We start from the raw sequence: 25,471 nt of genomic DNA, 5'->3' as shown, positions 1-25,471 counted from the left end.
TTTTCTTCTACAAATGTTTTCCAGACCAACGGAACAGGAGCTAAGATGGCAACATCTGATCCAGCCTCCACGATCTTCCCTGAAAACTGGGGGATGCCAGCCTCCAACAATCTTCCCGAAGACTTAGTGGCAGTTTCCTACAGCCTGCTGCTGTCCCAATCCAAGCTTTTTCCCCCCAACAAATACCATTCATTCTCTTAGCTGTCCAACAATGTGGTCTTTATAGTATTGGCACAAAGTAAGCCAGCAATAAAGCTTTGGGCAGTCTGCACCTGAAGGAGTAGCTCCTCTTTCTTTGATGGCCAACGGCATCATTTCCAAGATTAAATTCATCAAATAGTCCCTCCTTACAGCTTTGCAGACACTTTTCTGGGTGTATCTTTATTAGCATCTCAGAAAATCTTCCCATCTCTTGTGCTATTGTCTTGTTTCATTGATTTTTAGCATTAAACATGAGAAATTCTTTAAAAGTCTGCTTTGGCTAGTAATCACTTAAAAATGCCCATTCAATTATCCATATTCCCAAAATTTTGACTTATTCCTGCTTGTTTTGCCTTTCAGAACTAAATTGAATAAGCCATGACATCCCATCAGCCATGGTGCGCAGCATAGGTATTCCTTCTCCATGCTAAGTGTTTCCAGTTTCTTTAATAGATCATCCTCATTTTTACTTCCTTCTTCATGTTAATTTCCCATCATGGGTACTTCACAGTTTATGTTGGTCCTATAACATGTCAACCAGAAAGAACAAAATACTCCAGAGGTGTATTAACCAAGGAACACCTTGGAACGAATTTTAAGTTGTATCTCATGAATAATGAATGCATCCTTCATATTCAATAAAATATTCAAGCTTTCCAAGTCTTCCATACAATTGTTCCTCATCCAATGGAGCTCAGGATTTCCACTGAGGTAGAAGATTCAGCATCTCCCAAAGCCAGAGTCATTTACTTGTTGTCTCCCCTATTTTTATGTAAGTCACTTGAGGGCAGTAATTGTGTTTGCTTTTTTCAGTATCTCCAACAAGCTGGTGCTTGTATATAAGTGCTTTACTAATCTTTGGTGCTTAGTTAGTTGAGAAAAATCTTAACTAAAACCAAACTGTGCCATGTGTATCTACCCTTATCTAGATGTGTTTCTATTAAAGGCCCATATAGAGCACATACAGAAAAAGTTAAAACTTTGGGTCCCACCTAAAAACAACCTAGTCAGCTCAGTCAATCACATAATCAATGGAGTAAAAATTCTGAAAGAGATGGTGAGTTAGATGGGAGCTCTGAAAGTTCAATAGCAAAATGTATGTATACTCTGCCAGTGAACAGAAGAAGGCTTCTCATTTCAAACCAAAATCTTAAGGCTTATTTTGTTAGGAGAAAACTGAGTGAGAGAGTCAAATGGACCAAAAAAAAAAAAAAAAAAAAAAAAAAAAAAAAAAAAAAAAAAAAAAAAAAAAAAAAAAAAAAAAGAAAGAAAAGAAAGTCAAGAAAAATCTGATCCTTTCCCTCACTGTCCTTTCTTTTATTTTTTTCAATTAACAATTTTTAAAGTAGATTTTACTTTACTTCATCCACCTCCCACCCCCATAATGAGCAAGTTAAAAATAAAAAAAAAAACTTTTATAAGTAGCTGCTCTGTCTGAAAAACCAGATTTCCACAATAGCCATGGCCATAGATGTGTACCTTTCTAACTTTCGAACTTGTTAGGTGACGAGCTTGAAGAGATGGTTTAGAGGAAGATGTGAAATAACATGATGAGAGGATGAGTACCTCATAATGATAGTTCATGTTGCTATAGTGCTTCAAGCTTGTGTAGTGTGACATAATGGATAGAGGGTTGGCCTAGAATCAGAAAGGGATGGATTCAAGTCTTGCTTCAGACACATACTGGCTGTATGATCCTTGGGGTAGTCATTTAACCTCTCAGTGCCCATGGAGCTCTTCCAAATTGTATGTTTCAAAATAAGCATGCATGTACTAGTGGAAGGAACTCCTCTCTTTCACTCTGTTTATATTTCTGCCTGTTTCTGTGTTTCTCTCTTTTTCTGTATGTGTTTTTCATTCCTTTCTGTCTCTTTTTCTGTTTTTATATATCTCTATCTCTGAATCTCTCTTTCTCTCTCTTTGTGTGTTTTTCTGTCCCTGTTCCTCTCTCTTTGTCTCTGTTACTTTCTCTGTCTCTCTCTACATGTCTTTCTCTGTCTCTGTATCTCCCTTTGTTTTTGTCATACTGTCTGTCTCCGTTTCTATTACTCTCTTTCTCTGTCTCTATCTCTCTTGTCAGTCTGTGTGTCTGTCTCTTTGTGTCTCTGTCTCTTTCCTTCTCTCTCTCTCTCCCTCTTCCCCTCCCCCTCTACTTCCTCCTTTCCCTCTACCTCCCCCTACCTCCTTTCCTCTCCCCTCCCAGAGATCATGGTCCTACTTAACTCTATCACTACATCCTGGCAAGATAGAGATGGTGTCTATAGATATTTAAAGTTGAAACCTGCTCAGAAATGCTTATCATTTACTTGATGCTACTTAATTATAGCAAGTGGAATATACATCCATCACCAGACATAGATGACTAATGTTTCTTCTGAAGAGGTTAAAATGGAAACAAATTTTCATCTGGATAGAAAGAACAAAATTTAAGTTTTCTAATAAAAATGACAGTAGCTCATGCATAGGCTAATAGCAACTCGTGTTGTGAGTTAAACTAAAAAATGGGGATTCTAAATAGAGAAAGAATATTAATGTTAATAGTCAAATCATACAGCATTAAATTAGTTTTTGCATAGCTTTACAATCTTACAATATATCACATGTAAACATATTAAAAACATAGTAATTTATGTCAGAAACACATTATGTAGTACAGAGTTTTAAAAAAAATCTAAGTTTATATACTGCCTCTGACACTTATTAGTGAACCTAGGCAAGTCAATTAATCTCCATTTGTCTCAGAAAATGCTCAAAGATTGACACTGTGATCTGCATTAGGAGATGGATTTTACAAACCAGGAGTTTTTAAATGAAGAATCCTAGTTCCTTCTCCTATTCATTCATGGAGTCTAGGTTTAGGATAATATATGCTCTGTTTCAAGTATCTTTTGCATGTTTCCTTTAGGAAAAAAAATATATTAGGATAAGTACTCATAGCAGAAAATATCTTGATGACAGAAGAAACACAGATAATCCTTGAATGCATACTCTTAACTCAAGCGTATTAATTTAAAAGGCTCTATTTACAGAGCTGCAAATTCAGTCGGTCTTGTTAGAAACCATCAGTGACAATCATTAAGCAAATAACAGTCATGTAGCCCCACCTCAGCATGATGCAAACAAAACAATTAACCCTATTATAGTCATTGAATATGACAGCAATAAAGTCTAATGTTCTGGTTGGATCAGTGTGGACAGCTTTCAAAAACCATTGCTTCTCTCCAATATTTGTTTTCCATAAAGCTCTCATACAGCCACATGTTGTCCATCTTCGTGTTTATCTACCTTCCTTCCTTTCTTTAATGGGCACATTTTAAAAATAATTTCTTTCCCTCAGATTTCCAAACTATAAACCAATTAGTAAGAGATAGTAGAGTATGGAATCATAGCATCATGGAACTAGGATAGAAGGAATCTTAGATGTTATCTAATCATGTTCTTTTAAAGATAAAGAAACAGAGAGGAAGTAATTTGTTTCAAGTCACACACGGAATAAGTGTTCAGGATAGGGTTTAGAGGGAGCTCTGCCCCTTCCCAATCCATTTTACTTTTCAATGTGCCATTTTTTCTCTGTCACCTTTTATCTACATCATATAAAATGTGTTATTATTGATAGAACCCTCATCCACTCCTCCTGCTTTAGTCATGAGTTCCAGGAATATGACTTTCTCCAGAGCTCCATTCCTGCTTCTCGCACAAACTACAAGCCATCTCCACCTGAATCTCCCCCAAAAACCTCATATTCAGCATGATGAATGACTATATTTATGAATTGATCCATGTCAATTTTGAGAGGGGTCTATAGTGGAATGTCCTAGGTGTTTCTCCTTGGTCATGTGCTATTAAACAGCCTCATCACTTACTGAATAAGGCCATGATGTCATATTTATCTGAATTTGGGTTATTATACACAAATCCAAGAGAAAGAGATAATAAACTTAAATGCTCAAATGTGGAGAACAGGCCCTCTGAAGTCTGTAACAATCTTAAATTTGTGATTCTATCAATTTATAATACCCCACCCTAAAAATAAATGAATGAATAAATAAAATCTTCATTTTGTTCTAATCCAGCAAAAGGATTAACTCTTAAATAAGAGGACCTGAAGTAATCCTGCCTCTGAATTCTCATTATTTGGATTAACTAAAACAGCTCACCCAATCTCCTTTGGTCTCAGTTTTTTCATTGATAAAATGAGGGGATTATACTAGAAGCCCTCTGTGGCATTCCTGGATCATAGATTCAGAATCTTCTGATTCCTTCATAGTCAAATTTCAAGAAAATACTCATTCTTTTTTTACTTCTCTTCAGCATTAACTTTATTTGCCATTCCCCTTTCTCAATTATTGTAACATTGTGATTTTCTATATCTTTTACCCACCTGGTTTCTCCTTCTCAAGCTCCTTTGCTATTGCATCACTGTTCCTTACAAATATGTGTGTTAATTTCTCCAAGGCTCTATGTTCAATTGGATCCTTTTTTTTTTAATACTCTAACCCTTAATGACCTCATTAGCACCCATGGGTTCAATGGCACCTCAATATCACTATTAGATAACACCTGACAGAAGGATATAAGTTCCTTCAAAGTAGAGACTTTCTTTAAAAGAAATTCCAGTTATATGTAAAAAAACAATTTTTAACATTGAGTTTTAAAAATTTTGAATTCCAAATTCTCTCCCTCCCTCCTTTCCTTCCCCCTTTCATTGAGCAGACAAGTAATTTGATATAGATTAGACTTAGCTCTGCATGTGCAGCCATGCAAAACATATTTCTATATTAGGCATATTGTAAAAGAAAACAGAGACCTCTCCCCAAAAAAATAAAAATAAATAAAGAAAACAAAACTATGCTTTAATTTGCATTCAGACTGTGCAGATGGATAGCATTTTGCATGGAAATCCTTTGAAATTTTCTTAGTTCATTGTATTGCTGAGAATATCTAAGTCATTCATGGTTGATCATTTTGTAATAAATTCGCACTGTATACATTGTTCTACTGATTCTGCTCACTTCACTTCGCATCAATTTATATGTCTTTCCAGTTTTTTCTGAAAGCATCTCACTTGTCATTTTTAAAATTTTATTTATTTATTTATTTAGCTGAGACAATTGGGGTTAAGTGACTTGCCCAGAGTCACACAGCTAGGAAGTGTGAAGTGTCTGAGATCAGATTTGAAGGCAAGTCCTCCTGAATTCAGGGCTGGTGTTCTAGTTACTGCTGCCCCTTGTCATTGTTTAACAAGCACAATATTATTATATTATACTATTATGCCATAACTTGTTAAGCCATTCCTGAATGATGGACATCCTATGATTGAATTGTATTGAAAGAGTGGTTTGCCTTGACTCAAATCTTTCCCTTCCCATTACCAGTCATATGATTTTGGGCAGATTAGGTCGGTCCCTTGAATCTCAGTTTCCTTGTCTATAAAGTTAGAAAATTAATAGCCATGAGGAAAGTATTTTGGAAGCCTGAAAAAGCTATAGAAATGTCTATTTCTGCATAGTGAGAACTGCTGATAAGGAGCTGAAGGCCGGAGATTTATAGCTCATGGATAAATGTGTAAATGCCATTTTGTGTGAAGCAGTTTTGACTATTTTGTACCAGTTCTTTCAGTGAAATAAAGGACATTCTTTTCTCTTTAACACTAATAAGTAGCTGTGATTTTTTTATGTTACAGGATGCTGGTATTAGGTATGAATGGGACTAATTGGATGAAGTATTTCTCAGTATTGAGACTAAGTCACATGATTCCTATTTCCAGGTCTTGAACCCTGGGATGCAGGAAGTTAATGAAGTTATAGGAAGTGATCAGACCCACAGGAAGCAGACAACATTGATGACCATTGATCAAGGATGGTTACATCCTTTTAGTCTATCCAATGAAAAGACTCGGGTCTTTTGCTTTTTAAATCTTGGACGAAGTGAAAGCTGACCAAGTTCCAGGGGCATATGGCAGGAGTTGGGATGTCTCCCAGGTGTGTGTCTGGGCCTCTCCCTGCAGGGATTAAATAAATGCTTTCTCTTAGTACCTGAAGATGTCTCTGATTATTTAATTTGGGAAAGGGGTCTAGCACCCATCCCGCACAGGTATTTGACTTGTTAAGGCATAAGGTCAAATGAGCAGTTAACTTACAACCTGATTGGAATTGTATCCCAATAATTCCTTCCTATCTTATTCAGGGTAGGAAAAAAAGGATAATAATAAAAATTGACAAAGTGTCTTAAGGTTTGCAAAGTACTTTATGTATAATGCTATAGCTATAATAGAAAACAAAATCTTATAACAGTGGTTCTCAAAGTATGGTCTAGAGAATCCTGGGGATCTCTGAAACCCTTTTAGAGGGTCTACAAATTCAAAAATAGTTTTTATTTCCAATATGATAAATGTCTATAAATATAATCCAGATAAACAAAAAACTTTTTGGAGAGATCCTCAATCATTTTTAATAGGCTAAAGATACTGAAAACAAAAGTTTGAGAGCCACTGCCTTATAAGTTCACCAAGGATTAATGTTCTAATTTAATAGGAGAGGAAAGAGAGGCACAGGGTGTTGTACATGCTTATCTTGCTAATGAGTATCAGAAGTAATATTTGAACTGAGAACTTTATGTGATTCCAAACCCAGTCCCATTTTTTATTCTGGTGCTTGGAACAGATATCCATTTTTTTCTGTTCTTCTTCCTCTGGCTCTCTGTGTAAATATTTGTTTAATTTCCTATTTGTTTCCTATATATTGTTCTCTAAATTCAAGCTATTGATGATCTGGGGTGCAATGGAAAGTCAGTAGGCCAAAGTTGAAGAATTGTTTTAATGCCTGAGAATTCTGTGACACTTGGTGTCCCAATGTTCTCATGAACAAATGAAGGGAGTTAGTGCAGATGATCTTAAAGGTCCAAGCCAATTCTTAAACCCTATCCAATCCTTTCACCCATGAAAGAGTAAAATTTTCAGTGGCCAAGCCTTGGGGTAATAGATTAGAGCTGGTACAACATTAGAAACATAAATCCTAGCCCGTCATTTTACAAGAAAACCAGAGCCCAGAGAAGTCAACCAACTTGTCCAATGTCTCACAAGTAACAAGTGGAAGAGCTGGAAGTTTAATGTATGTTCTTGGACTTGACACTTCCATGGCACAATGTGCTGGATCTGGTGTCTGAAAAATCTGAGTGCAAACCTTACATAATACACTCACTGGCAGGGTGATTATGGGTGGTCCCTTAAATCTCTCTGTGCCTCAGTTTCCTTCTCTGTAAAATGAATATAGCACTTACCTAAAAGAGCTGTTGTGAGAATCAAATCACTCAATAAATTTAAAGTGTTTTGCAAATATTAAAGTGTAATATAAATATAAACTATTATTATGATTATTATTGTTATCCCAAACTAGAGCTCTACTGCAATGTGCTGCCTTTCCTTGATTTAAGTCTTTCCTTTATTATATGAGTCAAAGTCCTAGAAATGTTCCTTTAAGCCCTTTGCTAATTCAAGTGCAGATTTGCATTTTGTTTATCTCCTAGCAGTAATAGTCTACTTAAAACAATTGTTGACTAATGAATTACCTCCATGGGGAAAGCTCACATGTTGATTTTTGTCTAAGAGATGGATTCATTTAAAAAACTTCCAAATCTATAGGTTTAATGGATTTTTGGTCCCAGCTTGAAATACAATTAATTATAATTTTTACAAGTTTAATGGGAGAAAAAAACTGGACAGTGAAAAATTGCACTTTTATCTTAAGCCATTGACTTGAATGATCAGAGAAATATCTGACTCTCTGTAGAACCATAACCATAGCTTAAATGTCAATTAAATATAAGCAGCTCTGGAAGCAAGAAAAGCCACATGTTTAAATGAAAAGTCATTTGGAAGACAAATACACCTAATGGTAGGGAACTCCCAAAATGACTTTTTTTAAAGGTCCTCACTATATTTTTGTTTATTTGTTTCTGAGGAGCTTAGGCAAAGCCAATATTCCAGCTTTTGAACCCACAAATACAGCTATTCTCTCCCATAATGTGGTGCCACAGTTCCCTTTTAATGTCCTGACCCAGTTTCCTTAATTGTCCTATTCAGTTACTCTGCCTCAGGTTATAACTATTCCCTCTTAATGTTTGATAGAATAAAGGTCTTATATTTTAGACATCATTAGAATATCAGGAGCCTCTCTGGTACTTCCCTCCATTATGTCATCCTAGGTTCCTGCCTCCATGATGTCATCCTCATCCTAGGTGCCTCTCCCCATTAGGTCATCCCCATCCCAGGTGCCTCTGCCATTATGTCACCATTCTTGTTACCCTATAAAAGAATTTTGTATCCAACATTCACTGCTGGATTCTTGGAGACGATAGTCTCATTTAGTCCTGGGACAAAACCATGGATCCATTTGATCCCAGTAAATCTCTCCCTTTCAAATAAAATATTAAATTGTTCTTTAATCTCTATCCTGCCTCAGTTTCTCTGGCATTACAATAGCATACTTATATCCCATCATACTATCTCAGTCTGAATAATTCCTAAGACTATAATCATGTCCTCTGGGAAGTTCTCCTACATATGAGGAGCATTTCTTGGGTTCTGTAGATACAGGCAACTAGGTGACAGTGAATAGAGTGTTTGACTTTGAATCAGAAAAGCATGAGTTCTAATATTGCCTTAGACTCTTACTAGAAACTAAGTCAGTTTCTATTTCTTCATCTTCATCACAATACTATTAGCAGGTTTCTTACAGGGATGTCATGAAAGTAGAGAATATCTGCAAAGTGCTCCATAAAACTTAAAGTACTATATAAATATTCTCCAAAGTATATATCTCAATGGGACACATGGTTATCCATGACTGTTCTTTTTTCTTGCCACATAGGCCAGGCAACTTTCTTATGCAATTCTATATATCTATGACATTTTTGTGTGACTTTTCCATTACATTTTCTTGGTTGTAATGCAGTTCATTCTGCTTACACCCACCATATGGTGCCCTCTGGGTGATCCTCAAACTCAATCTTCAAACACTGTCATGTCTCAGGGCTCACATCAACACATTATCATCAGAGTAGTGATTTTTTTTCTTTTTTTGCCTAAAAAAAAAGACTTTGTTTTTTGAAGATGCATTTTTAAAAGTATTTTGAAATTTCTCAGAGGCTACCCATCTGCTCTGTTTATCCTTTCTAATTCTGGAGCTTACTCAATGTCCATTTTATGTGTCTATTCAAGATGTACATCTGGTTTTGCTGAAATTGGTAAAATGTACAAAAGTAAAAATGAGATCCTTCATGAGGTAGTGATTTTCTCATCACTCAAGGTATTTAATTAGAAGGTAGATTATCACTTGCCAGGAATGTTATGGAGATTAGATTCTTTTTAGATTTTCAGGGGGCTTCAGTCTCTGAGATTCTACTATTATTTGCAATAACAGCCATAATTTGAAGGTCCAGTCAGAAAGTGGGGAATATTAAGTATTTTCAAAAACTATACCCATTTTCTAGTTTGAATTGTCCAGGGGTTTTCTATTACCCATGAACTGTTAATGGAAGGGTTTTGGGGAACTATGGGCAGTTCAGATTTTTAAAAGGCAATCTCTTGTGAAAAAGGAACTTCACATATTATCAAGAAGGCAGAACTAACCCATATAATACAACAGAAAAGAGCACAAAGTTCTAAATTAAACGAAACATTCAATTATGCAAACAATAATTAGGCCATTACTATTTTCAAGGAATAGTCTTCTAATAGAGACTTTTCATGCCTTAATTCAGAGGTTATGAAGACTAAATAGAACTAGCACAGATTGGGAAGACTTCAAAAAGGAAATCTGAAACTTATAGAATGAATAGGCTTGGCAGAATACAGGAAATTCTTTGGGATAACAACAAAGAAAGATTTGTGGGTTGGCAGGAAGGATTCTAGATCAGAAAATCTAGATGAGAATCTGGATTCTTTTACCTACTCCCTTTGCAGCATTGAATATTTTTTTTAATTTATTTTTTTTTCTGGGTCTCATCTATCTTATCTGTGAAATAAGTGCATTGTATAAATGGACTTCTGGGTTCCTCCACTTCTTAATCTCTTAAATCTAAACATGGAGTTATAAATGATCATTTATGCAATGTGGAAGCAAACAATTCAAGTGATCTTCATGGGATCATAGACACTGTGACCCTAGGGAGGTACTTAGTGCAGTACTTTGGACATGCTGGGAATTAGGGAATGCCAGTTGAGTTGAAAAGAAGTTGAATCCCTCAGAAGTGAGAACAGATAAAACCTTGGGAATTTTTCAGAATGTTAGTCTTATGTATTTTTTTGGCTTTTTTTTTTTTTTTTTTTTTGGCTTTTACTTGTTTAGGGCTAAGTAGGTAGACTAGCGTCGTCTTTATGCATTCGCCTTCTATGATTTTAGGTAGAGCTCATTTTTCCTATATTTCTTCATCTATTAAAGGGTAGTAAATAAATAAAAGCCAAAAATGTATAAGGTTAACGAACCTAGAATAGAAAGAAAGCAAACCAAATACACCCTGTTTCAAGGACCTTGCTTTATGTTTGGAAAGACATGGATATACAAATCCACTTCTATCCATTTTCTTACAATTTCCAACTGGCTGGAAGCTGGCTAGCTGACTTAGTAAGTCAGCTCTTGGGTGACATGAGTATTGAGGCTATAATTAGTGCTTTCCCATTGTATGGGATCATTCTTCTAGAACCAAGTAAAGTCTGCTGAGGCCTTTCTGAGACTGTGATATGCTTCCTCTCTAAAAGATTCTATTTGGACATTACCTTCCCAACCCTGGGAAAAGTTTGAGAGTCCCAAATGAAACAGAATGATTGCCATCTGAAAGAAGAATTAGAGTTAATTTGAATAATTAGGTTGAATCCAGAAGAAAGAAGTAGGATGAATGAGCAGGGGTTAGAGGGAGCTTCCTATCTGATTTACTCCACTATTTCCAATGACCAATCTCAACATACACTCAATTCCTTTGACTTAGACGCATGGCTTTGGGTGAGTGCAGTCTTAATTTACTGCTTCTCTGACTCTTATACTTACACACATCTGGATCTCTGAGGATGCCAAAAATGAGAAAACTAGACTCATCCCCAGTGATAATCAATGAGCAGTGAGAAAAAACTCAGCTGAGTGAATGAGGCCATGTCCAGGGATAAATTTGTTTTCTAATTTTAACTCTCACACAGAACTTTTTCTTAGGCTTTAGTTTTCCAATGAATAATTTTATGGCTGTGTTTGCATTGATTATTTGGTAGGGAAATCCCCACCCCTATTTTATGGACAGATTGAGCTCAAAAGCAGTTGGGCTTATAACCTAGAAATACACAGGAGACAGAAGCCTTTGAACCTCCCTACTGGCAGATTCCACTTGGATGTAAGTCCTGTTGAGTGTGCCTTCTTATTTTCTGCAACGTTGGCATCTTTTGCATTTAAAATTGTTGCTATTAATTATTAGCACAGCTTTAGGTATTGCTGAAAGGATAGTCAGAGGATCACAAGGTAGGAAGGGCCTCAGAGACCATCTACTCTAACCCTTACCTGGAAAAAAATGCTTTTTTATAATATCTTCAACAAGTAGTCATCCAGTCTTCACTTAGAAATGACAAGTCTTTCTCCTACTGAAGAGTCATAAAAGCTGCACTGGCTTTGTCCTTGCTGAGATAATTCCTTTCAGGGTCTCTGGTGCCTTTTGGGTGTGGAGTGTGCAAGGTTGGGAAAAGGAAGGCTATGAATCTATACAATTTTATCAATATCCAAGAAGTCCCAGTGTAGATACACTAATGAAAAGACAATAAATTATAATTATAGACAGTCCCCTGGAAACATTGAAAGGCTCAAACTTGCACTGATCAACATGGTCAATCTATTCCAGAAACAGCATTTAAAATGAAAGATTTAAACTTGAAAGGGATTTCAAAGATTATTAATAGAGTCCAGCTGCTCATTTTACAGATGAGGAAACTGAGTCCCAGAATGAATACGAAGCTTCTAAGATCACATATGTTCAGTGGGAAAAAAACAGATTTGAATTGAAGTCTTTCTTATTCCATAAGCAATCCATTTTATTTGATTATTACCATTCGATCTACACTGGGAAATCTTTTCCTTTACAGAGTAAATTTTCATTCACTAACATAAAACATTAGCCTCAAAATAGGTATTTCAGGAGGAAAACTAACAAGAAAGAGACACTTCCCATCTATAAAGGATCCACAAAGAAAATGTTGAGAAATAGGACCCAATGGGTATGAAATGGTAAACAGAAACAAAGCTATGATAATTAAATATATATTTCCATATATGCATCTATATATGTGTGTATGGATAGATAAAGATATATGTATATACATATGTCATGCATATGTATTTGTCAGTCAATATTTTTTTTTAACACCCACTATGCTCCAGGATCTATGTTTGTGTGTGTGTGTAAAGAAAAGGGCTCAGAATCAGAAGGCTTGTGTTCAAATCCCACACCCCTCATTGAGTGAGTCACTTTCAAGAAGGATGATTCACAGATTAATTAAACTATAAAAGAAAGGCTAGACTAAATAAATTACTTGTGTCTTTTTGAACTCTAACTCCTATGTTCCTATCACTGTCTTCAAATGCTGTGTTTCATTATTTGTTAATACAAAGGGAAGATTAAATGGGATAAGGTTCCAAAGTAATTTCTTCTTTGCAACATGCAAAGTAGAATCTTAAGTAGGTTGGGTTTAATAGCTCTTCAATGACACCTAGGAGATTTTTGAACCTGTAACTGGAGATAAACATGGTAAAATGGAAATGGGGAGTCTGAAGAGTGGAGCTGAAATCCAATTCACTCAGGACCTTCTGTTTTTTTCCTCCTCTTCACTAGCTGCCTACTGGCCCAACAAACACTCAGGATTCTTTTCTTCTTCACGTCCTGTGCTACAATTCTGGAGCCAGAAACTAGACCCTCAAATCTCTTCCTTCTTGGATTGTATAACTAAATTCCTCATGGCTTCACCATCCCTGTAACTTTTTGAATCAAAGTGTCCCTGTCCAAATACCACTCTCCTTGGTGGTCCCTTTCCATTAGAAAATAAGTTCCTGAGGATATAGCATCTTTCATCTGTTTGTATTTTCCTCAGTGCTTAGCAGTGGGTTTGGTCATTTCATTTTCCTCCTTGCAATTCATTCATTGAGTCAAGGTTTTTCCTGAAATGTTGGGGAAGGCATTTCCTTCTCTGGGCCATGGACTCTTCATTTATAAATTGTGGTCTAGATGAACTTTAATTTGCTTTCCACTTCAAAAGGTCCTTGGTTCTATTACCTTCTTGTGCCTAAAAGTGGGAAGAGACATCAGGTCAGTCACCATGCCCTACCGTGTTTTAGAAAGTTAGGGAAGTAGAAAGGGAAAACTGGGAAGACTCAGTGATGGGTACTTAGGCCCTGAGGGAGATTGTGTGATCCTAGTGAAAGTGGAGGGGTGGTTCTAGTGAAGTATCTAAGAGAACAAATTGAAAATGCCAAATCCAAAGGTCATTGGTGTCTAGAATACAAAGCTGGGCTCAGATGAACTGAGAATGAGAGCCCAAAGTTCTAAATATCCAGGCAGAAGTCCAAGGTCAAGAAAAGACTTGGAAGGAGTGAAGATCAAAGTACCAGCAAAGAAATGATTCCTAGATGGCTTTTTTTTTTTTTTTTGTAGTGAATAAGAGTTGATTCCCCAGTAATCTTGGACTCACTCAGCTTGCTGGGCTGAATTGTTATAGATAAATAGGCATGTTGGATATCTATCTCTCAAAAGAGTAATGAAATTATGCAATCTTGTAAAGAGCTTCCACACAGAAAAAATCCCTTATTTTTTTTTTTAAATTGAAGAGCACATTCAAATCTAAATCAAATCTAAATCTAAATCAAAGAACACTTTAAGTATCTGATGGTTGGAGAATTTAGCATTTAATTCAACTAAAAGTCAAGACATGTGGCTTCAAATGCATAGCTTGGAAATTAGGTAAGAGCCTAAAAGTTAGAGAGCTTTCCTTATAATTGAACTAAATGGGACTCTCAGTCATCAGTAAGGATCAGACACCTATGATGTAGAGAAGGAAGAACCTAACACTGGGAAGCAGAGATGCTCTCTTGCTAGAGGTATGATCTGGGCCAAGGCACTGTAAGTCACTTTATAAACTACTTTGAGACAATAGTTATTCTTTTCTGTCAGTTGAGAGAGAAATTGAGAGAGAGAGGAGAGAGACAGACAGACACACATGCACACACATACACAGAAATAAACGGAGACAGAGAAACACAGAGAGAGACAGAGAGAGAAACAGAGAGAGAGGAGTTAAGAAAAAAGAAAAGAGGAAGGAAGGGAGAGAGGGCAATAGAAAATCACTTGTGCTTTTATTCTACCTCAAGATAAAATTTTGATTATTTTGTGATCTTCCTTCCTTTATCTCTTTAATCTGAAGAGTTGTATAAAAGTCATACCTCAATGGAACAAAACCTAATGAACTAGAAACCTTGATGAAAGAGGTTTCTCTTTCCAAACTATATTTGGCTTTTCAGGGGGAAATCCAATATTAAGTAAATAATATGAGTCGATTTTTTTTTAAATACACAGAAAATGCCCTGAAGTCAAGATGTTTTTTCTCTCGATCTCTATATGTTTTTCATCCATAGTTATATAGTTACATCATATTGTGGTTTTTGAGACCATACAGATAAGATCCACAATTAACAAAAGAAAGCTCATTTATATTCATTCTGTTCTTTTTAGAAAAAGAGCTGGGGTTCTTCTCATTTTTGTGGGCCAGGGCTCCTTCAACAATTTGGTGAAGACTGTGAACCCCTTTTTAGGATCATGTGTTAAAAGACAGAAAACAAATACTAAAAATTATAGAGGAAAGTGATTACATTGAAATGTAATTGTCAAAATAGTTCAAAAACACGTTCACAAGCTCAGGTCAAGCCCATCAGAAGATGAAAAGCCAAGCATGCAGATGAACATTTGTGTTTTAGGTTCAAATACTACCACTAATCATACTAGCTTGAACAAGTCACAAAGATAGGAAGGAAGGAAGAGTGGATATTGACAGATGATGGTTGGGTAGACAGACAGAGAGAGAAATTGTCTGTTTCTCTCTCTCTCTCTCTCTCTCTCTCTCTCTCTCTCTCTCTCTCTCTCTCACTTCATTACCTATCTATCTATATTATTCTCCTTACTTATGCTAGAAAATATAATATGATGTTTTGGAGCATTTTTGCATGAGAATTTTGCAATGAGAGAAAAAAAAAGCATTTAGGGATTTGAGATGTTGTTTAATTATCAAAATGAAGAAACCAACCAGTAAAACCCCTTCTCTGACCATTCTATTTTATGCAGGTTTTGCTCCACTATTTTGTTTACATTGTTCCCCCAAATAAACATTTACTAAGTGTTTATCCAAAAGTTTTCTGGGCAGTAAAAAGGTTCAGCACATTCCTATAGGACTTTTGTGAATAGGGTGATTTGCAACAGTAGGGAAGGAAATGAGTTGCAATTTCTTCTTATCACTTACACAGTGTGAAAGGATTTTAACAATACAATTTTTACTTCTCAATTCACTTGACATAAGATTTGGGGTAAGAGAGAGGAGAAATTATTCCGGTTTCTCCACAGGTTTCTGCTGTTTGGTATTTTCATTTTCTATGGGAAAGAAGACCCCATTGAGGGATGTCCTAAGCCTGGTAACTCTCTGGCAGGTGTCTCCAACTCTAATGACCCTTCAATGACTATAACTGATGAATGCCAAGTCTGTTAAAATGACTTTTTTAAGCTTTGTTTCCTGAGGACTAGAGATAAGTCAGATTTTTGGGCCATGGCCTCTTTACTTGTCATTTAAAGCTCTTCACAACTGATCCCTTATAATATCTTTCACTTCTGTCCCTCATGTTTGTCATCTGGACTGGCTAACATAGTTTTTTACAAACTGTGGCACTGTAGTCTGACCCCAAGCTTTAAGTGCTTTTCTTCCTCATCTCTACCTCTTAGAATCCCCAACATCCTTTAAAACTCAGCTTGAGTACCATGTTCTTCAAGAGGTCTTTCCCACTACCAACAGTTACTAGTGCTAAGTTGACCTTAACTGTTCTTTGCAGATAGTCTTCTTACCTCTTTGCTTCTTCTGGTAAAAAGAACATTGACTCTAGAGCCACAACACTGTGTTTCAAATTCTTTCTCTTGATTTTGCTATTTATATGACATTGAACAAGTCACTTACCTCTATAAGCAACAGTTTTTATCCTTGTAAATGAGGGAATTGCACTTAATGGCCTCCGAGGTCCCTTCTAATTTTAAATTTTTTATTTTAGGCTGGGGAGGCTTTGACTTTGATGAGAAACAATGGCATTTTGTATGCTATCTATTGACTAAACTGGGAGATATTCACAACTGACCCAGTCACCAAATAATGGACATTTTCATTCATGTCAGCTCATGAAAACTATCTACTTAAGCCTAGCAAGGTTGCAAACTTCATTGGTATAAACAGAGAGTACACACACACACACACACACACACACATACACACACATACACATCTATATATATATATGTGTGTGTATACATATATATATATAAATATATATATATACATACATATACACATAGATATAGATATTTGTAAATATCTATATTTCCCATTTATGTGAAAATGACATGAATGAGGAAGGTGGTGGAGACAGAGAATATGCTTTTATATAGTGCTTATTATATGCCCAATATTGTGCTAAGAACTTTACAAATATCTCATTTAATTTTTACAACTAACCTACAATGTAGGTGTTATTTTTAGTCCCATTTTACAATTGAGGAAAACGAGGCAAAGATTAAGTGACTCATTTATGACCACACAGCTAGTAAGTGTCTCAAAAAGAATTTGAACTCATATGTTCCTGATTCTAGGCATAGGACTCTTTCTATTGTACTAGCTGTGGAAGCTTCAGGATAACTTGATTTTGTGCTGGTGACATTGGTCTTCCCATCCCCAAAGAGGAATAATAAAACTTTATAATAAAAATGACTAGGAAAATGTGAATAAAATACTCAGAGACCATTTATATTTCTGGACATTGCTTTTACATCTCTCTTCCACAAAGTAAATTTAGGGATCACGGTTCTAAAGTTGAGATTCATTTTGCATATGAGGGACCTGAGAGTCCAAAATATTATGTGGCTTACCTAAGGTCATGCAGGTAAGATGCATCAAAAGAAGGATTGATATTTAGTAAGAGGATTGACATGGGCAGACATGTACTTCATGATTATCACATGAGCAGCTAAGTGGTGGAATTATTATGATTTTCCCAAAGTCTGTAACAGAGGATCTGTCCAATGTTCTGATATCATTTCTTTTGATCTCTTACCGTTCCTTGTAGCACTTGCTTGTTCATCTCTTATCCCTCACAATTATTTTTTTTTAACATGCCTGCTTCCTTTTCTAGCCACACATTTCAAGGACATTATCCTTTTATTAGTTCTTAAATTTAAACCACAATTTGCCATCTATTTTTGTCTGTTTGTGCCCATTGAAATCCTTTCATTGGCATTTTGGTCATGTAGAATTTTGAGCCTTCATAAACTGTGATATTCTATGTGGACTGACTATGTCATATCATTGGGAAAAAAGTTATATTGAAAGATGTTTGTGTCTTAAGGAGAAATTTAGGCTTTGTTCTTTGATATTTCCTGAATGCCTCCAAACCCATTGTTTCTTCCCATTTAGTTCTGAGGCCAGTTCATTGCAAGTTAACCTCTGAGCAAAACAACCATTTTCACATAAGTGTTGAGGAACAATTCATCCATAAATCTGGACACTCCAATTCTAGAATAGACTTTGTGGAGCTAAAAGAGACAGTCTCCTTGTCTGTCAAATGAGAGGGGTATGTGCTAGCTAAGATCTAATTTATCTTTCAGCTCAAAGATGCCATGATTCTCTGACCTTAAAAGATTACCTGGCAACATCCCCTCAATTTTATGGATGGGAAACTTCTAAAATGCTATTTGTTTCCTTCTCTTGACCTTATACTTTAAGGTTTTAGGGTGTTTTTAGCTCATTTGTTTTCTTCCAACCTATTGGGGTACCTTGAACAGCTCCACTGAGTCCTCATTTCTTCATTAGTCCAATAAAGATTCTATTCATTGTAACATACTTACTACTTAAAGACTTGTACTTATATATCTTTATACCATATGACTCTATACTCACATATTAATATACTGATATATGTGATACTACATGAAGCATTTGGGATAAAAAGTCAAAAAGAAGCAACTTTTGCTCTCAGTTCACATTCTAGTAAGAGTAAAGGAGGTGTAGAGCTCAGGAGAATAATATATGCAGAGATAACTATATAACAAAGTAATTGGGACTATACAAGCTATCAGTTGGAGGGGGTGTGTATAAGGAAATGCATCCTATTGATTTTAGCACCAAATCTGAGCCTTAAAGTGATAGGGTATATCCCAGGGTTCAGTACTTATAGAAATAAAAAAGAGGAGGGAAAAGTCAAAAATCCATCTTCTCCAAAATCAGCTGAGTCTTAGGCAGCTAAAAGAGATAATTGGAAGGCAATTAGAATCAAGGTGAAGAGTTCCACAAGTAGAATGTATAACTCTTGTTCCTTTATTATCAGATCAGCTCCTTCAGACCTGAGATGCTCATTCTCTTCACTACTGCCTCTTTGAGTCCCTGACTTCCTTCAAAACTAATCTCAAAGGGTACCCTCTACAGAATACCCTTCTTGGTGCTCTGTGTTGCTACAGTTTTCCCTTCTGTTGCCTTGTAACTATTCTGCATTTATCCTCATGTGCCTATTTATGTATACTTTTTATTCCTCATTAGAATGTAAGCTCACTGTAAGGATTATATCATCCTTGTCTCTGTAGCCTCAGCTATAGTGTTTAATAAATGCTGATAGTTGTTCAGTTGTTCAGCAGAAACATACAACTTTTCAAAAAGTCTATATTTGATGTTACAAATGTGCAAATCTTGAAAATATCTTGGTGAATGACAGATATAATTATTTGCAAGCACCAGCATAGAGAACTGCCACAGAAATGAGGTCATAAGCAGGGATTTTGTTCTCATAAGACCTCAGAAATAGTCAGTGGGCATAGGAAGCTAAAATATCATTGCACAGATGAGGAAGTTTCTTTCTCATTTCACTAGCATCAATAGTTGGCTGAGCTGTCAGTCAGATTTTAATGAGCTTCCACCCAGCAAAGACTTCAATTGGTCAGCATGCCCTTGTTGACTGGCCTGATTATTTATCTGTTGCCAGTCAGCCTGGGACGATTAAAAGTTCAAGTAACCATAGAAGAATCTGTGGTTATACTGGAGAATCTTGGTACCTCCATTTCTCCCTTTTCACTATGCTAAAGGAAAATAAAGGCAAATATAAAAGGTATCCAGAAACCAACTTTTAAAGACAAATTTTGGTGGAGACATTATGCACTCCGTTCTGTGGGTAGGAGGAGAAGAACCTCCTCTGGGCAGAGACAACAAAGGCACTGATAGGAAGGTATCCATGGAAAGAGACTGGTTATAAGTAAATTATGGCCATCAGTTCAGGGGTGATGGAGAATGGCCTGGGAGTTTCTTGTTTTAATTAATTATTCTTACAATGATAAGCTAAGTTCTATTTACTAAAGGAATACAAGTGCTGTCAGCATGATTGGGATGCTAGTGTCCAGGGCAATGCCCTAATAATAGCCCTTGATAAAGGTTTGAGAGCACAGTATGGGTGCTGCTTCTCCAAAAAGAATAATCATTCTTGATTTTTAGAGAATTTATTTAATGCCTTCTTTGCTGATTGATGATTAACTTGGGATGGGGAGAGGGAAATGAATGGCAAAACTGGTACTTAAACATGTAACATGGAGCAATACCAATATCCTGAATAGTCCAGTACACTTATAACCCTCCCTAAGAAGATCTCAGAGGAATGGCTTCAGGATAGAGAGAAAACTAGATGAAGAGATGACTATTATAACCCAGAGGTAGTGAATGAAGGACAATGCCAAGAATAGATTGGGACTCAGGTTTAAATCCTGTCTCTGTTGTCCTATGAGACTTAATGCAGTGAAGCTAACTCAGCCTCAAATTCTCTTCCTTCTTTCTTTCTTCCCTCCCCCCTTCCTCTCCTTTTTCTTCCTCTTCTTCCTCCCTCCTTCCTCTCCTCCCCCCCCTCCCTCCCTCCCCCTCTCTCTCTCTCTCTCTCTCTCTCTCTCTCTCTCTCTCTCTCTCTCTCTCTCTCTCTCTTTCTTTCTCTCTTCCTCTCTCTCTTTCTCTCTCTCTCTCTCTCTCTCTCTCTCTATTTCTCTCTCTTTTTCTTTTCTTTTCTTTTCTTTCTTTTCCTTTTTCTTTTCTTTTCTTTTCTTTTCTTTTCTTTTCTTTTCTTTTCTTTTCTTTTCTTTTCTTTTCTTTTCTTTTCTTTTCTTTCCAAGGGTTATTTGATTTACTAAGGGTCACAGAGCTAGTAAGTGTCTTCAGATCAGATTTGAACTCAGATTTTCCTGACTTCAGGACTGGTGTTCTATGAATTAAACCATCTAGTTGCCCTCCCCATCAATTTCTTTAACAAGAAAAGTTGGGTCAGATGACTGCAAAAGTTTCTTCTAATTACTGAAGGATCCTCTAAGCCTGTGCCCATATCTTCACAGAAGCCGTGTGGGATCTTGGATCTCTGATCTTCCTTGCTCTTTGACTGGGCAAATCACTTTCCCCATTTGTATATTAGTTTCCAAACTTGTACAATGAGTTTAATATAAATATAAAATGATTGCAAAAATTTTAATGTGTGGGATGGGCTTGGTAATTTTAATGCCCCACATAAGTATCAAATGTAGAAGCAGCTTGGATTATTACAGAGTAATAGACCTGGAATCAGATAGAATTGGGTTCAAATCCTGCTCTGATCCTTACTAATTGTGTCTGTAGGCAAGTCGATTTACTTCTACATGCCTCAGGAGACCTTTAGGACTTATTTACTAAAATGTTGACAGATTTTCAACTGCTTTTTCTCAATGAACTTCCTACATCAAAAGCTCCTCCTAAGGAGATGAAGTCATAGATCCTTTGAGTATTTGTACAAGCCCATAATGATCTTTTTTCCCCACTTTCTTCCTCTCTTCATTTACTGCCTTCCTAGACTTGAAAATCACTCAACAGAATAAAATACCAAACACTGAGGTCTTTTCTTGAACTAAACTGCTGAGCATTCCAACTCTACTGCAGAGAAGCTAATTCCATTGGGCTGGCCCCATTGTTCCAATTTCAAATGTATGCTTGCCCCCAAAAAAATATTTTATAGAGAACTCACACAGGGTAAGCACTCATGAAGTGGACAGATAAAGCAATGTAAAGACACTCTCGACGTCTCTCTTAAGCACTTTAGAATCAATTACATGATATGGGAAACCCAGGCACAGTATTGCCCATCATAGCATGTCCTTATCAGAGAAGATGCTGTGCTCTATGAGCAAAGCAGAATTAAATTAGCTCAGATAAAACACAAGACACAAAAAATTAGAGAAGCTACTCCAAATGTTTATGGGGACCATTTGTGTCAGACCTGTGACAGAGTATTCCGAACTCTTATTGGTCTGATCAGCCACAGTCGGACACATTGTAATCAACTCTACCATAGTGATGTCATTTTAATTCTCTTTGAGAATAAAAGACAACAAAAATGTGATATGTTCAAAGAGAGATGGATTAGAAGACATTTTACTGCAAGTCTATCCTAACATGAATCCAACATGAATGTGGCCTCCTCTGGTTCCATAAAAAGCCTGAGATTCAGTTGGTGTTTTCTTTGCTGTGTCTATACTTCTTAAGGACATTCCTCATTTGCTCTCTGTATTTCTAATGTCTAATGTAGTTCCTGATGATAAGAATGAAAATATTAATAATAATAGCAACAATTATCATTAGTAATACTATGAATGATGATTATTAATAATAATTATGCTAATGGATTGATTAGCATTTCATTTGTAATTTTCCTGTTATTGTTATAATTTCCAATTATTTCCTATTATAAATTTCCTGTTATATTATTCCTGGATGAGGAAGCTCCTGTTGTGACAGTACATTGGTAGTCACCTCTCTGAAGTCTCTGCAATTTCATGTTTAAATAAATTGTTTCAAACTCCCCGAGATTACATGATCTATACATGAAAGTCACTAAAATCTTCTGGCCTGAGTCTCCTAATCCATCACTGTCCAATGAACAGTATAAAATAATCAACCTCAGAAGTTCTCGTCAGCTCCAAATCTATAAATGAATCAGTGAACCTCATCAGGTTTTAGAAACTGAGGGGACTTTGGAAATTATCGGTCTAGTTCAAGTCCCCAGTTTCCAGAGAAGGAAACTGAACATCTGAGAATCATCATGAACGGTTTGAGATTGGAGATAGCATTTCCCTAATCTGGACTCCAGAAGAGTCTGCCTGTCTCATGAAAAAAGGAGGGGAGTCTTATTTAGCCTTGGGACTATAGAATGTTAGGTGTGATGCATCCACTTTCCAAATGAGGATGTCAAAAGATAATGGGTTCCATTCAGAGCTGCCCAGAACTTGCCATAGCTATCAATGTCAATATTACCAACCTTTAAGGAAACAGAAACTATATCCTGGTATTGCTCGTCTTTCACTCTTAGAAGTCTTACTTTCTAGATGATAACAATTTGTGAGTCCACTGTGCATCTAGGCCAGACAGTCTAATCGCCAAAACCGTGTTGATTTCTTACTTTCCCAAGGTCCCTTCAGCCTTGAATCAATTTCATGGCCCCTTTCCCACAATGCATCTGGAAGTTCACCTTACCTGTCCCTTATTGGGAAGCCCAGGAAAAAAAAAAAACTTTTAACTGCTCTGAAGACCGCCCCATATACATCATTAAACTCCCACCATTCATTCCCTGGTCATCTTAAAAAGCTCTGCCTCCCAACACAAATTTTGATTTACTGGCTAGAAAATTCAGTAGTTTCTTTTTGACATCACTAGGATACAGACTGTTTTACTAATGTTTTAATAAATTCATCAAAAAAGTGTCCTCCAATCAGCCTTCATTTACTTATTAGTGTCTTACCATGAGTGACTTGCTGTATTTGTGTCGAAAAATCTCTACAATATTTGTCCATTTCACAGGATAATAATAATTAGCATCATGATTATCATTAATAATAAAAGTTTTCATTTGCAAAGCACCTCAAGGTTTAAAACTATTTATATACATTATTTGTCTCTGACAATAATTCTGGAAGGTATACTATTATATTTTCCATATTACAGGGAAGGAGCCCAAAGTTTAAAGGAGATAAGCCATTTGCAATGGTTACACAATGAGTAGGTATTCAAAATTAGGTTGGACTTTAAGTTCACCATATACAACTTCATTGCTTCTCTTTAGATGATCTGGTTGGGAGGAGGATTTTTTTTTAAATCATTGGTTAACCTTCTTCAAGGTCAATGACATGCAGCCCCTTTGCTGGAACCTAAAAACAATAAGGGCAAAGACATAGAAGTCATAAAGTATAATAAGCATGAGTTGAGAACACAGGGCATCTGAAACAATATTGAGGCAGTTTCTCTTTTGGGCAGTCTATATTCACTCCCATATCTTCATCAAAACTATCATAATTATGTCTCTTTCCATCAATGTCGATTTTCCCTAGAATTCAGTGCAGTCTAATGTCTACAGTATTGTGTTGGAGCCATTAGACTATAGTATTGTGTTGAAGCCTGGAAGTTCAGATCTGAGGATCACTGACTTCAAATGAAATGGGACCTCAGAGACCATTTATTCCAACTTGGTTTCATGTTATTATTGTTGCTGTTTTTACAAATCAGTAAACTGCACCTTAGAAAAGTTAAATAACTTGCCCAAAGTCTTATAGTCAATAAGTTATAGAGCCAAAACTTAAAGACAGGACCGTTGCTTCAAATCTAAGACTCTTTCCATTGGAACACACTTCTTTTCCTTGAAATCCTGCCTCTGATATTAAATTAGTGATCATATACCAGTCACTGAATGTGAGTTTTCTAATCCTTTAAATGGGGATGATGATACCTGTAGCTCCTACCTCATACAGCTATTGTAGGATTCAGATAGCAAAATAGTAATGCAGCGTCATACTATAAAACAGAAAGTGCTTTATAAATATATACTGTTATTATTGTCCCATAATGGCAACTAATGAATAAGCTCATTGGGCCTTAAATGTTAATATCATCCTTTGCTGAGTTATAGAAATGTTCTAGACTCAGAAGGTCTTAATTCAAACGTAGAAATCTCAAATGATGAAATGTGTAGGACCATGAGAGGGCCAGTTAGGAAAATGGTGAGAGGGTAGAAAGCTTTTGCCCCACAAATCATCCCTCATAAAAACCTAGTTGTTTCCTTTCTATGTTAAGCTTTATGTTATAAGACTTTGAAATATGGTTTCATCTTGCCCATGAATTCCAGTCTTTTGGGTCTCTTGCCATTTAGATCATCCTTATTCCTGAGATAGCTTAGTGAACACCTCTCACCTGCCTTCACATTTGAGTAGTTCATTAATATAATTAAATATAGCTATTCTAGCTTATTTTTTAGCTCTTTAGTTCTTTCAGTCCCAGAAGACTCCCTGAAAGCCTGCTTTCTTCAGATATCTGATTAACAAGTTTGTGAGCTGGGGAAGATAATGTTTCTGTATATTATCAGAAGTCATGCCTTAAGATTACTTTTAGCTTCCCTGGTGATATTGTTTTAAGGGGGAAAAATGTGTTCTTATGACAGATGGGGGTAGGACAGTTTAAATTTGTATTTGCTTGTCTAGAACTTATCTTTTTGAAATACAAGTATATGAAAAATCTATATACAATGCTAATAGTTTCAGGAAAAGAAGAACATTTAATGAAAACAGAAATGAATATTCAAAAAAGGTCAGAAAACAATGTCTGCCTGATTCCCTTTGAACATTTTTTGGAGTCATGTCCCTTTTTAACTAACGGTTATTGTCCTTCATGCCCGAAAAAGACCAAAATTACAATGCTATTTCAGGATAAAGTAAATACCTAGTAAAGTAAAGAAATACAATATCAGTGTGTCCAGATATGGATGGTCAGCCCAAAACAAATTTGGAAGGTTCTATCACAGGTTAGGCTCAAATAGTCCATATGAACATTTGAAGTGGAGATATCTCAAAACTTGTACATCTTACATTTTCTTTGAATTACCACAATTCTTAGCTCAGAGAGCTCAGTGCTTTCTTT

General features: G+C 36.1%; 1 protein-coding gene and 1 long non-coding RNA gene across 3 annotated transcripts in view; one reads left to right on the top strand and one right to left on the bottom strand.

Moving 5' to 3' along the window:
* Window positions 1-2,052, bottom strand: part of LOC116421073 — a 28,362-nt gene extending 26,310 nt beyond the window's left edge. Inside the window, exon 1 of the long non-coding RNA XR_004231395.1 lies at window positions 1,681-2,052. This is a non-coding gene — a long non-coding RNA (uncharacterized LOC116421073). The remainder of the gene's footprint in view (window positions 1-1,680) is intronic.
* Window positions 1-25,471, top strand: part of PRKG1 (protein kinase cGMP-dependent 1) — a 1,288,902-nt gene that overhangs the window by 913,592 nt on the left and 349,839 nt on the right. The gene's annotated exons all lie outside the window — the stretch shown is intronic.

This window comes from Sarcophilus harrisii, chromosome 2 (assembly GCF_902635505.1).
Source record: "Sarcophilus harrisii chromosome 2, mSarHar1.11, whole genome shotgun sequence".
Classification (NCBI taxonomy): Eukaryota; Metazoa; Chordata; class Mammalia; order Dasyuromorphia; family Dasyuridae; genus Sarcophilus; species Sarcophilus harrisii.
This window is presented reverse-complemented; position numbering and strand designations above follow the sequence as displayed.